This window comes from Cygnus olor, chromosome 4 (genome assembly GCF_009769625.2).
Source record: "Cygnus olor isolate bCygOlo1 chromosome 4, bCygOlo1.pri.v2, whole genome shotgun sequence".
Lineage (NCBI taxonomy): Eukaryota > Metazoa > Chordata > Aves > Anseriformes > Anatidae > Cygnus > Cygnus olor.
In genome coordinates this window covers 4635484-4649312 of record NC_049172.1, presented here as the reverse complement: position 1 = coordinate 4649312, position 13829 = coordinate 4635484, and the positions used below count along the sequence as shown (strand labels likewise).

Sequence of the window (13829 nt, the reverse complement as noted above, 5' to 3'; positions counted from 1 at the left end):
AATTATTTTCTTGTTTCATCTAACAGCTGGTTAAACCAAAGGTATACATCACTGAAGTCAATGGAGGCAGACAAGTGCAAAAAGGGAAATTTTACTTACAATATTACAAAACTTACAATATTTCAGCTGTATTCACAAGTAGCATTTAACTGCAGCTTCTGTATTAGGCTGTGACTGAACAAGCCTCGTTTTACTAATTTGGATGGTCAATACAAAGTATTTCCTTTGTGCAACTACCTTTGAAAAACAAATGTCTTTTACTTAAACATTGTAAATAATTTCTGAAGCTGACTACAAAGTTCCTTCTACCGTTAGTAGCTCCAGCATCGTTATTAGCTACTACTCTTAAGTTTTTTCAGTCTTGACACCTTTTACGTGTCTGCAGTTTCAATTATCTGTTCAGGCTTTGGTTCACCACTGGATGGCAGTCACTGCAATGCTATTCACTCTGGGAAGGAAAGTCTCGTTTTAAAAGTACAGTACTGAAAGTACATGCTGCTTTGTACGTGAATATGAAATATTACAGAGGTGAGCACATTTAGAACCATTTTTTTCTTATTGCTAAAGTATATGTGGAAGCCTTTTCTGTAGATTTTTTTCACTTAAATTCATTTTTACAATCCAAACTTTGCGATTGAATATGATAAAAATTTGCACTTCTGTTGCACCGTACAGCCAAAGATTTCAAACCACTTTATACTGACTAGGTCAATAAAGAAGTCAGCATGTGTGCATATACATATATATATATATATATATATACACATATATGCATATATCTATATACGTATATGCTGACTTTATACATAGCTCATAAAGGGAAAAATGTGCAGTATTATAATGTAGAATGGATTACTCAAAATTACAGCCTTTAGGTAGATAAAGAGTAAAGCCTCAGTCTTCTGATCCCAAATCCACTGTATGTCTGATGGTGGGGAATGAAATAAATGGCTATAAGGAACTGACTATTTAAATGGTTAAAATACAGTAACTGTAAAGATAAAAACAAATTAATATTGAAATTGTGACTGATATCCATACATTAAAATCAGAAGTCAGAACACGGGTAGATAGCAGAGGTAGAGAAAGCTGTGTGGACTTGACCAAGATTTCTGTGTGTATGGTTGTAAGTATGGTGAGTTTACTACCACAAGGTTTTGGAAAAGCTTGTGATGAAACCTGGAGTGTAACGTGAAAAAATGTTGATACAGTCCCCATAAAATACTGCAATCTATAGGTGCCTTTGCTTAAACTAACAGGGATTTCACCTGACTGTATTTTAAGGCAATCAGATTCTCGTTTCATTTGAATAGAAATTTAAATGACAGCTTTATTACAAATAAATCCTGTAGATGTCTCCTTAGTAGGGAAAGGGAGATAAAATGGAAATAGGAGGAAGAAAGTGTGGTGCAGCACTTGTAGAAAAGACCCCTTTCAAAACCCTTTACAGATGCCTGCATCTGAGCATATCAAAGCATTAATGTCAGCCACACCGATGGCTGTTTTTAGGTGGGTGGGATGTTGAAACAGTAAAGCGAGTGGCTTAAAGCTATGTAGCAGCTCAATAGCAGAGAGAGAAATAAAATTTAGATCTAATTGCCAGTTTTGCATCCTACTGACCATGTCGGACACTCAATTCAGCATCAAGCATTCACTAGAGTTTTTACAATGTATATATTTTTTATTCTAGATATTTTCATATTTTCAGGACAAACAAAACAAAACAAACAAAAAAGACTTCTAAACTGCTTTTGTTAAAAGGCAGGATAAAAACAGGATAAAAACATTTTTGCAGCAACATTTTTTTGAAACTTGAAGCGTATTACTTTCCCTCTTGCTTACTGGTTTGTTGGCAAGTTCTGTTTCTTCTGTTCTTGAGATGATGTGTTTCACTGTGAGATCAATCCTGGTGTCTCCTTCGCCCTCCTTTACATCTCATTTGTTATTGAAATGGCTACTTACTCCTAGCTCCCTCCAATTAGTCCATAGTGCTAAAAACTTCCTCTCTTGATCAATTTTCAAACAAGCCCAAAAAATTCCTTTTTTGTATTTCTACTTGTTAGCCCTTTGCTTGTGCTCAATAACCATCCGCTGAAATATATCATTATTCTTTTCAAAGCACACCCTCCTGAAGGTCATCTCTGTAGTGCCTCCAAAACTAGAGGACCAAAGTCCAGCTCTCACTCTCAGATTGGGCCGACGGTGCCTCCTTGTGTTACCCGTCTGTAGCTCTGTGTTGTGTCTTGCCCAGGTATAATTTGTGTGCTCCTTTGGGTCAAGAAGCCTTTGTTTCTGCTGCACGGTGTCCGTGTAAAGGACTCCTCAGTACTTCAGCAACATGCATAATAGATTCCACATTAATTAAATTTTACCAAGGGAAACCCTACCACCAGATTCCCGATCAACTGTGCTGTTTATCTCAGTCAGCTTGAGGTTTCAGATTACTTTCTAAAGCCGTCTTTGAAAAATCTTCCAGAGTTTTCTGTGTTTGGCTTTCCTTTCACCCTCCTCCCATCCTTCTGCCTGCTGGGAAGTGCCGGTGCCGTCATTACAGCAGCCCAGTTCTCTGTGTTTCCAAGGCCTCCATCCAAACCCCCGGCCGCTGACTTTCTCCATGTTTATTCTGAGCTTTTCTCTGCCTGGGAACATGCCACAACACACCCTCCGCTCCTGCCCAATCCCTTCCCGTGCTGACGCAACGTGTTTTTCGGTCTGCCACGTGTCCCAGGATAACCTCTCCCTGTGTCTGTGTGCCCTCACGTTCGGCTACTCAGTGAGTGAGGGAGTTGTCGCTGCCGCTGCGCGCTGCGGGTCGGGCAGGCCGCTGTGGTAACACCCAAACACGGGGCGAGAGTCTGTGGGACAAAGCGTTTTGTTTCCCATTGTGCTTTCTGCTAACACCACATGCAGAGGCAAATTCTGCCCAAGGAAGGCAGACAGCAGCCCAACGAGGCAGCAGCCCAACAAGGCAGCAGGCCAAGATCCTATCCCAACAGAAGCACCGAGGGCAAGGGGAAACTACAAGGACTTAATGATTTAGCACCTAACTGCAAGGGAAGCAGGGTGTTCAATTATTGTCAATGATTCACTGGCTGAGGAAAAAAGACCCCTAAAGAAGAAATATACCACAGACTGACAAAGAGCAGGCACTTACTAAGGATTAATTTCAGATACACGTGTTCAAGCTGCAAAGCTTTGTTCCTAACTGAGGTACAAGTGTATTTATGATGTGAATGTACCTGAGTCTAGGGCTTTGTTTTGGCCCACTGTACGTGGCCCAGCTGTGCCCAGCACACAGAAATAGGGCAGATTTGCCCAAAGTTTGGAGATTCGGGTTGCAGTTTCTCCTCTTGTATGGTGGGTGTTTATAGACCTCTCTGGTGCACACAGTAGTGTATAGTAGAGTATTTGTGCTCTGCAATGCAGGTGATGATCTGTAAGTTGCTGAGTTGCCCTAATAAGTTCAGAACAAATGATATCCTCCCGGAAAGTCGCCTCTTGGTTGGTTTCAGGAGTGGAATGCACTTTGAATAACTCAGTGGAGGTTGCTGCAACTCATACCTACTCGTCCATGATGTGATGTGGCTGGAAAACATTTTATGAAATTATTTTCGTAACTGAGACTTTCTTACCCTATGCATGTTTATCTGCCTTGTAGCAGAGGCTTGGAAGGGACCGGTGATAGTCAGCTTTGTGCTATGTCTGCCCTGAAGGAGCCATCCTTTGGTCCTAAGGAGCACACAGTGGATTTGTGTAACACATCTGCTCTAGCACAAGTAGGGAACAAGCTTTAAGGGAGCTCCATGCTCATTGCCCTCCACATAACCTCTGACACTAGTGGCCTTTGGTGATTCCCATTTCAGACTTGTATTTTCTTGTTAATTACAGAGTGTGCTTTTAGTAGCTGCTATTATTAAAAATACGTGGTCATTGCTTGTTCAGTGTTAATGCTTGGTGGAGCACTCCCACACTGTTTTTCACTGTGTTGGTTGTGCAAAAACACATGTGGCACTGCCAGGCTGGAAGAGCTCACAGTGTGTTGGGAAAGAAGGGAAGGGGAGACTGGTGAGAGAGCTATTCTGCCAGAGAGTGCTTCCCCTCCAACCCTCCAGCCTCAAGTTTCAGGTGCACTTGCCTACCTGGTGGAACCGAAGCTTTTTGGTCAGTGCCAGAAAGATCTGTTTCTGATACATTTTAGGGAGCTGCTGGCATTGTAGTCACTTTGAGAAATATCTGCCCAATTTAATTCTTAACTCTTCTTGCAGTCTGAGGGGAGGGTCTCTCCTTTGCTGATTTCCTGTTGGAGCCTCATTGCCCTGCGTTTTCGTAGATAGTTTGCCCTCTAGGGACCCATGGAAAGGTTCCCTGGTGGGAATTGCTGCTGGGTGGACTTGGTATTTAAGCCTGTGCGTTGTTTTGGATCCTGAGAACACAGACTTCTTTTAAAGTCAGACAGTCTAAGAAGTATAATTGTCCTACATTTATTTGATGACTATGATGATATATGGTTTTGACTTTTCTTATTAATAATGCACTACTTCTTTGCTGACGAAAGGAAAGATGTGGGAAGTGTACTATCTTGGCCCAAGATCTTTCATGTGATTTCAGTTCACCCTAAGTAAAACTCAGGAGTGACCACTGGGATAGCAGAGACTGGGGGTTATTTTGAATAGCATCTGTATATACCATTGGTCTGTGTGCCTGTTGATACTGTAGGTAAAAAGGGTTAATTTGGTCCTAAAAGGATTACAAATCTGCAGGAAGACAGATGCATTTAGCCTAATTAGTGAAACAAGTAGTCAGCCATTTCAGACCCTAGACCACATTTTTTCCCTAACTCCAATAGAGATATCACCACTTCCAGTATAGGACAAAAGCAGAACTGTAGCTTCATGAGCAAAACATTTTGCTGAGTGGCTGAATCAGTCTTATCTGCTGTAACTAACACAGAAGACCAGAGAATGATAAAACCCCAGGGGAAGGGCAGGAGGAGGCAGAGATATTTACCTTCTGCTCCTTAAAAAGAAAGTTCTTTTCAGCAAGGAGAGTCAATAACTAGAGGTGATGCTTGAAGAGAAGTGCATCCTGTACTGCTGTGGAAGATACAAAAGACTCTCGGGAGGGGGTTAGGCAGCTGAGATGGAGCCCCTCACTTGTGTTTCAGACCCCTGGAGCAGCAACGATAGGTATGTCTCGCATGGTGCAGCTAGGCAGCTGAGATGGAGCCCTGCACTTGTGTTTCAGACCCGTGGAGCAGCAATGATAAGTATGTTTCACATGGTGCAGAGCTGCCAGCTGCGGGCTGACCTGAATTTGGTTCTGCATGTGGCACAGGGCAGGGCCATGCAGGGGTACCGCTGGGGTTCTGCTCTCGGCTGCATTTGCTTCGTGCTGTACAGGAGAAGACGTTCTCTTGGTGTTAGCTCAGGTGCTGACGTTCATCATGGTGTGCTGCAAGGTCTGAATATAAGGCATTTGGTAACACCTCATTCTTTATTGCACTGTGCAGACCTGGCCTTCGTATTTCACTCGTGAAATAAAGCAGGTGAGATTGAGAATGTCCTTTTGGAAAGCTGGGTGGAAGGAAGGAGGAAGGTGGAGCTCTGGCCAGCGCATGTATGAATTGTGTAGGAAGCTTGGGAAATTGTGACTTTAGGCCTTGAGGGCCCTGACAGGGAAAGGACACTATTGCTGGAGTCTGGAGAATCTTTGCAGGCCAGATGAAATGTCCCTGTACAAAAAGTTCACCCAGACAGAAGATCCAAAATTTAGGTCCAATACCAAAAAAATGGTGATCATTCACAGAATGACCTTTGTCAGTGTTATATAAAATTTCTTTTTCTTTTTTCTTTTTTATTTATTTATGAGCTTCCCTTTGTTCTTGTTGTTACCTCCCTACCCTGTTTTGAGCTTGGCAAGAGAATTTAGATCCTTATGCAGATTCCCTCTGATGCCAATAAAAATCAGCAACGTGTGTGAGTGAAATCCTAACCAAATGTGAGTTTTCCCAGCAACATCATTCATCTTGGGATTTACCTGAGAAATTCCTTCTTTCCTTTTTTTATATTATAACAAGATGAGGCATGTTCAATTCCTTGTAGTTAGTGGCATGACAGCAATGAGCCTTTAAAATGAGGACAGGGACTTTGCAGCTGAGCTCAGGAAACATTTAGTGCTCGTAAGGGACTCTGAGGCAGTGCTTGCGAGGGAAGCTGACAAGCAGGCAGATGAGCTGGGAGCTCTGGCAGAGCAGGTGGGGTGAGGAAATGTGGAGTTAGACATGGAGGGATAAATGGGAGGGAGGGAGGAAAGAAAGACAGTCATAACCTGTGATTTGTAGGTGGTGACAAGAAAACTATATTTGCTGTGGCAGTAGATAGTGAGCTGGTGGGACATCTGTCATCCCTACTTTTCAGCTCTATGGAAAATACTGCTAGGGCTTCAAAGTCATCTTCCCTTTTCAAAACGAAATTATCAAATAGCATGTTTTAGGGAGGATTGTTGTCTATGTTAATCCCCTGTGTGATCTTTGCCTTTTGCCCTTGGTTTCTTAATTCACTCAGCTGTTTTGTGCACACTTATCGGACATGTAAGAGCCAGGCTAGCATTTCTAGTCCTTATCAAGGGTGATACTTTGAGCTCTCTGCATGGGTAAAAGGCTTGAGATTTGTACAATATATTAGCTACTGTTTTCTAAAGCATGAAAATCAGTGGAGCTTTATAACCCTGTTGTGAATAGGGAAAGATAGCCTTTTAACTGACGGAGACAGTACCTGCAGTGAAATATGCATTATGAAACCACGAGCACGTTCCTTTATCACAGGACACTGTTGGGAAATGCATTAACTGTTAACCACTAGTTAACTGGCAGGTCAGGCAGACAAACCAAGATTCAATGTAAAGGTCTGTTACTTCTTACAGAAATCCTGGCTGCTCAGCTGGAAGGCTAGCATAAATCAGCAAGGTCTTGTCAATGTGCTTCCTCTGCTGCAATTTGGGAAAGACAGCATATTTTGGTCCCTGGAGGTACAAGAATAGTCAGCAGTTATTCTCATGAATCTCTCAAAGCAAACAAATCTTCTCAGCGAATGAGTACAAACTCCCTGTCTGTGCATCCACATTAAAATAACTAAGCAATGTGCTGTGAAATATGACTATGGCATGTAGAGAAAGTAGCAGCTGGTTGTACTTTAAGTGTCCATGGAACGGATGGAGATTTATGATAATTCTTCAAAGAAGGGCTGAATAAAAAAAAAAGTCTAATGGTTAAAAGTATACGGTGTTACTTGGGAAAAATATTAGCAACTCATTAAAATACCTGAAAGAAAATAAGTCTGTTTTGCTTCTTAGCAGATCATGTCTTCTGAGGTTTCTGTTGCATTGAATAATTGAATGTGTTTTGGAGGTGGAGGGAAAGCAAAGTGTGGAGATTTGAAATAAATTAAAAAGCCCAGCACCTTAGTAACAAATGGCAACAAAAGTCCAGCTGGCACCAAGTCCTTTTATTCCATGAACCAGGCCACTAAGCACTGGCAGTCAGTGCTTTGATTCCCGTTTGATCTCGGGGTTGGCACTCAGGTAAAGCTCCTATGGAGACCATCCATATGGGAACAACAAAGCCATTCAGATTCTTCCCATTTGCCATGTGGTTCCTTCTCTGGAAATCTTTTTGGGGTCGGTGGATGATGTATGGGTAAGGGATACATATTTGGGTAAGGATTTGCTTTTTCTTATTAAATATACGTAATGGGTTCAACAAGTGGCTTGATCCTTTTGTCTTTATTTGGCAAAGTATCTTACAAGTTCACTAAGTATTTTGCCTGAATAAAGACTGGAGAAAGGGCCTGTAATGAGAATTATACTCTTCAGGTGCAAATTCAGTCTCTGGGTCCCTTGTAGGTCAGTCACCTGAAGGCTTAAATGGCAAGTCCCTTTATGGCCCAATGTGCATCCTCGATGATTTCAGAAAGATCCAGCACCATCTCAGCCCAACGGGGACCTGACTTCGAATTGTTCCTGTTCAAATTGAGGTAAGCCATGATCCTTTCCTGTTTCGGCCGGGAAGTTCACAAGGCATGTCATGAAAGCTTATCAGTGTAACTGAATCGGGAGCCATCGCAGGATAAAACCAGCCAATTTCAAGTGGAGGGACAAAAGGTCAGAGAACCGCAAACCCAATACTGTCACCAGCAGCTTGGGTTACAAGGTTACTGTACAGGGAAAAGAGGGGGATGAAGCGTAGCCTAGTAAACACTCAGTCAGCTCTCAAAAATAGAAAGTGACATGGATCCTAATGGCAGAAATATGAAGCTACTGTATAGTATATGTTCACCTGCCATTATCACTTACATATGCTGAGAGGGAGGTCAGCTGGCTCCAAACTCTTCTCTGAGGCTGGGAGATACTTTTAAATTAAGATAATGCATTGAATTTAAATTGGCAGCAGGACAGACTCTGGAACCTGCAGGAGCATTTTGGGAGAGCTTCACTTTGGATAACAGCATTTTGTGGTCTCTGAGGTTCTATCAGTGTTGCTCTGGCAGTTTACATTCAGGTAAAACTGAGTATGGAAATGATAAAGCTTTCTGCCTGACACAGTCTGATCCCATTTGAGCATCCTTTTTGGTAAACTACTGCACTTTTTCTTTTCATTTGCAGTATGCCAGAAACCAACTTTTTGAGGGACTGTTTTCAGTCCCTCTTCTTTGCTTTTAAGAAAAGCTCTAAGTAGAACGTAGTTCATTCCAAGTGAAATCCCCTTGGTACCAATTGTGATTCACGTGTATCTCCTCTAGTACTGCATCAATGACAGAGTGCTGGATGCTGTTGTCTGGTACAACCAAAGAAGAAAGATTGTGGGTGCGAGATTCATGCCTCTTTAAGAAATTTAAGAAATTGTATTGAAAATAAATAATGTAGGCATAAAGAGTAACAGCACTTAAGAAGGTTAGATAGAAAGTCTCAGTTTACTTTTGACAAGAAAAGAGAAAAAGCCAAAGTAAGGAGGTTGGTCAAAAGACACCATCAACTGTTAGTCTGTGTGAGCCAGAGTCCAATTAGTCTCAGCCACTCAGCTTCTGAGTCAGCGTGGTGTGCTGGATGAGTTGGGGTGCCAGGTCCTGTTCTGCCTCTCGGTGCATGTCAACATTGGAACAAGCCGTAAAAAAACCAGGTTGTTTTACAAATACCTGCAAGGCTTTCAAAACTTTTGAAACCTTCTGAAATCTCTGATCAGATACAACTTTTTGAAACCTCTGCTTGCAGAGTGAAAAGGTCACTCTCTGTATTTAAGTTTTTCTCTCTTATGTACACAGGACTTGCAAAACCCAGTCAAAAACGTTGAAACTGACAGTTCAAACAAATGTGTTTGGTTTGACAGAACCATTTCTGAAACAAAATGTAGTTGCCAAACATCCCCAGTGTAATTGCAGCCTAGTAATTCAGAATAAAGCAGACAGAGGGGTGGGGATCGCAGTCAAAGACTCCCACAAAAAACAGGAGTTTTGTACCTGCCCTGTCTGACCGTGTCTCGACCTTTATGTGCCTCCATCAATCTAAAACCAGTTGCATGTTTTTGGAACTCTTGTGATCAGAAACAGAAATCAGAAACTGTTTTTTCCTTTTATTTATTTATTATTATTATTTTTTCTTCCCTGTATAAGGGCCATGATGTACTTGTGCCTGATATTGTGTGGAGCTATTCATTTGATTTTTTTCAGACAAGTCATGGACTTTTACTCCCTGATAAGTACATTCCTAGTACGTGGAAATAGTGCAGTGTCCTGCTGCTATCAATGTGTTTATATGTATGGAGGAAAATTCCTGGATATTATTGCAGGAGACCTGTTAGGATTCTGAATGAAGAGTGAATGAACCTTCCCTGCCTTAAAACCAGGCTATTTTAGATAACACGAACCAAATTATAGTAACTCTCCTTTAAAGTTCTTTAAAGTTTGATTATCTCCTTGTACTGAACTTCCAAACTAATCCCATGCAAACAGTACTGAACTGGGCTTCCAGTAGACATGCTGTGCAAGCGATATAATGTAATAAGCCATGATATTTGTGTGAGTATGCCGTGCCAACCTCTAAAAGTGTAATTTTCCCTTACTTGTATTTAGTTACCTGTGACCAAAACACTGATCATGCTCATCAGTTAGTATTACCTGGTTTTAGGAATAAATTCAGGACAACAACATGCTTACAACCTCTAGCTAAACAATAATATTTATTTTTAAAAGCTGTACAGTAAAGGGAGTTAGGCTGGAGACACAACTGAGAAAGGAATTACAGTTAACATTGGTTGCAGTAAATACAGCATTGAGCAGCTAGATAAATGTTGGTGTTTGGAAGCTGGAAATGGAAAGATGAGTTCGATATCAGCAGAGGGAAATTCTCTACCTCAGGACCCACCGTGACAAAGTCTGCATTGAGACATTTATTTAGAAAGAGGAGGGGAAGGGGAAGAGATCAGAATGAAAAATTGTGGCCGGGCAGTCCCGGAGTCTTACAAAAATAGGGAAGATCTAGCAGCTAGCCGAGCAGTCAACACAAAACATGCCCTGATAGAAACTCAACTATGATTCTTTATTTATGTATTTATATCTCTGCTCCACAGTAATGCCAAGCTTTTCCACACATCTTATTAATTTTCTCAGTAAACACAGACACAAAAAGGAGACCCTTTAAGTGCAGTTAGAGTATTTATTGAGTACCTTTGTCTTTTTTTTTTTTTTTTTTTTTTTTTTATCATTATTGAATAGCTATCTGGCAGTGTTAATAGTAACTAACAACAAAGAAATGATTGCTTATGGCTGATGTCATATGTCCTACCAGGTCTCTCAAGGTTCAGTAAGAAATTAAACTTCAAACAAACCAAAAAAAGACTACAAGAGCTAAATGCAACAAACCAACTAAATGATAATTTATGGGGATTCTGTTGTTCTTAAAGACTAAGTCATGCTCTCACCTCTAAAGGTTGTTTCTGTTAACCACTGTTCCCTCTGCCCTATGATTAGCCCAAATTATACATAATCTGGGAAAAGAGCCAGCTTTTGTGATTACAGATTCCATGAAATTCATGCAAATGGATGCGCAGGGTCAAAAGCTTGTTTCTCCTGAAGGGCACAGGCATGTCCCAGATACCTTGCAGTCCCAACGAAGGTCAAGAAAATCTGAATCAGGGAGGCAAGAAACAGAGCAAAGTCACTTGTTATAGACCATTTGTTTCAGATGTTGCTAGCTGTATAATATATGCTTGGAAAAAAAAAAAAAAGAAAAAAAAAAGAGGGGTGTGTGTTTGTCCTGTAGGGAATGTAGGGAATCCAAATGATGTATAGCATTTCTTCTGCATCCTTGTATATTTGATTTCCATATGCCTCATGCCTTTGCAGTATAAAAATATAGAAGTATACTTACCCAGAGCTTAGAAAATATCCCATTTGCCTTCCAGTCATGCATCCTACCTGGTTGCTCTGTCAATACACAGTCATTAATTCCATAAGCCTACTAAGATGTTATATCACTTCCTATGAAAGCCTTTGATGAAGGTGGCTCAGGTAACGCAGTAAGCAGGTTATCCCATTGCATAATTTGCTTGCTGGTAAAATTAGACTTGGACTAAACCAACAAAGTTTGTGTTGAGATCCACATTTTTCTGACTCTCAGATACACTTCAGTCATTTCAAAATATTGTTACCGAACTAATTTGCAAATTGCCATCTAAAGTTAGAGTAATGATTGCAGAAGGACTTTAGGCTTGTATTTTCGATCTTAAAAGTAGAAATAAAAGCAGTAAAAGATGTAAGGGTGTGGAGACCCTAGTGCTTTTGTGCTAAATTATAAAAATCCTAAGCATTTGTCACCCACACCTGTGACCCATCATTGTTCCCATCTGTGTTACCCTCCAGAGAGGGGTGCCTGCATCCAAGCTGCCCATTAGGAATGGCCTTTCACCTCAACTCCCTAGCTGTGTGCAGAAATGTTTGGAAAAAAGCTAGAGGCCAACATCACACAACAAAGAGAGAACACTTTAATAGCATACACAACTGCTGGCCATGGAGAGAACTGTTGATTGTGTCAGGCAATTTCTGTCTTTTGTAGAGGATTCCCATAGGTGGTGGTAAGGCCTTGTAATGCAAAAGACACCTAACTCTATAATAGCCTCTGCATGGATTAGGCAAGAGGTGCAATGTTTTTCGGGAGTTTCTTTCCTCTACCAAGTTGATAGCAGATCTGCGCAATATCAGTTCTAAGTTTAACAGATGAAGCAATGCATTTTAGAAAAGTGTGGTTTTTTTTTTTTTTTTTTTTTTAATCTAGAAGTTTCTTTTGAACACTGCGGTTTTAGATATATTCCTTGAAAGTGTGTTTTAACAGAAATTGTTACTTTGACCACATCCATGAAGCGAAATAATATCTTCTGAATGATATTTTCTGAAGTGGCTTCACTGAAAAACACTGAATATATCCTGAAAGAGAAGACCAAGTAAATATTCCAACGATATTCATTTTTTAGAACAGCTGCTGAGTATTGAAGGTCTTAACTCCTAATTTTTGATCACTTAAGATTGGCAAAGAATTGGATTCTAAAGAATGGTCATACATAATACAAGTAATACTTACAAACCAGCTGACTTTATAGTAAAGCCTTCCCCAGCAAAAGAACAGCTGGTATTTGTTTTTCTTGTTCTTATTTGTTGAAATATATATATTTAAAATTATTATTAAATTGACAAACAAAACAAATATTTCCTTCAGCGCCATTGTGAATTCTGCTCTGACTTCTCACAGTTGGAAATGTGACCAGCTACAATGGAGGCAATGAGACTCTGTTGTGGGCAGGCCAAAGACTTTGGGGATCACTTGCTGGAGCTTCATTGCTCAAAAACTTCCTGGATGGCTTCCCTGCAGGTCAGAAACGCACCTGCATTGCTGCTTACCAGTCCGTGCCACCTCTTCCTCTCTTGAGTGTACCAAGACAATGTTGAAGCACGCAGTGTAGAAAACTGTATTCCTCTGTCCTTGTGAGTGCTGGAACTAGTGGTGAGGAACAGAGGACGATGAGGAGGAGAGAGCCCATGCAGAAGGCAGAGGTAGAAAATAAGAGGTAGGGGCTGAGAAGGCATGGAGGGACAGCAGGGAGGGAGAAGAGGCAGCAGCAGTGAGGCTTTCTCTCTCTCTCTCTCTGTCCCTCTCTGTTTAAGAAAGCCACACTTGATTTATCTGGTGAACAAGCTACCACACATCTCTCTTAATCACTGCTGCTGCCAAGAGAGAGGGAGCTGTGATGGACTGGCAGCAGTGATGGATGAGTAGGGCATTTTGACTGCAGCAGAGGTCTCTGATAGGATGTGGGATGAAAGGGGGATTCCTTTTTCCAGACAAATGGTAAACATAATTTCTCAGATACACTTGCAATTGCTTATATTAACTAGAAATTAGTGCCAGGAATGAAGTGGGACAGCACGATGCTTGTTTACAAGCCAACCTGACAACTCTTTGGGCCAGCTTGTTTAATTTGTGTTGATTCTTCCTTTTTGTGGTATATTAGTGCAAGATAGAGTAACTTGAGAGTACGCGTGCTGGTGGAAACTAATGGAGTATAGGTTTGTACTTCAGGCTATCGATGCGCTTTGTGGGTAAAAACACTCTGAAACGTTGCGTTTCATGGAGTAGTTTAAAGGCATTAGATTGAGGATACAGACACATGAGGAAAGATGCTGATCCAGGGCTGCTGTTACTTGGCATAACTTCATTGAAGCCAGTAGTGCCACACTAATTTACACCAGCTGGGGATATGGTCTGTCCTAGCAAATTTAAGAGCTGTC

General features: G+C 41.1%; 1 long non-coding RNA gene across 2 annotated transcripts in view; it reads left to right on the top strand.

The window, feature by feature from the left end:
• The window catches only part of LOC121069102, a 32425-nt gene continuing 18596 nt past the window's right edge, over positions 1–13829 (top strand). The window contains exons 1-2 of one of the 2 annotated variants that reach the window (XR_005819260.1): positions 1–528; positions 7900–8030. This is a non-coding gene — a long non-coding RNA (uncharacterized LOC121069102). Of the gene's footprint in view, positions 529–3020; positions 3211–7899; positions 8031–13829 lie in introns of those variants that run through there. The other variant, XR_005819259.1, reaches the window with a different exon arrangement.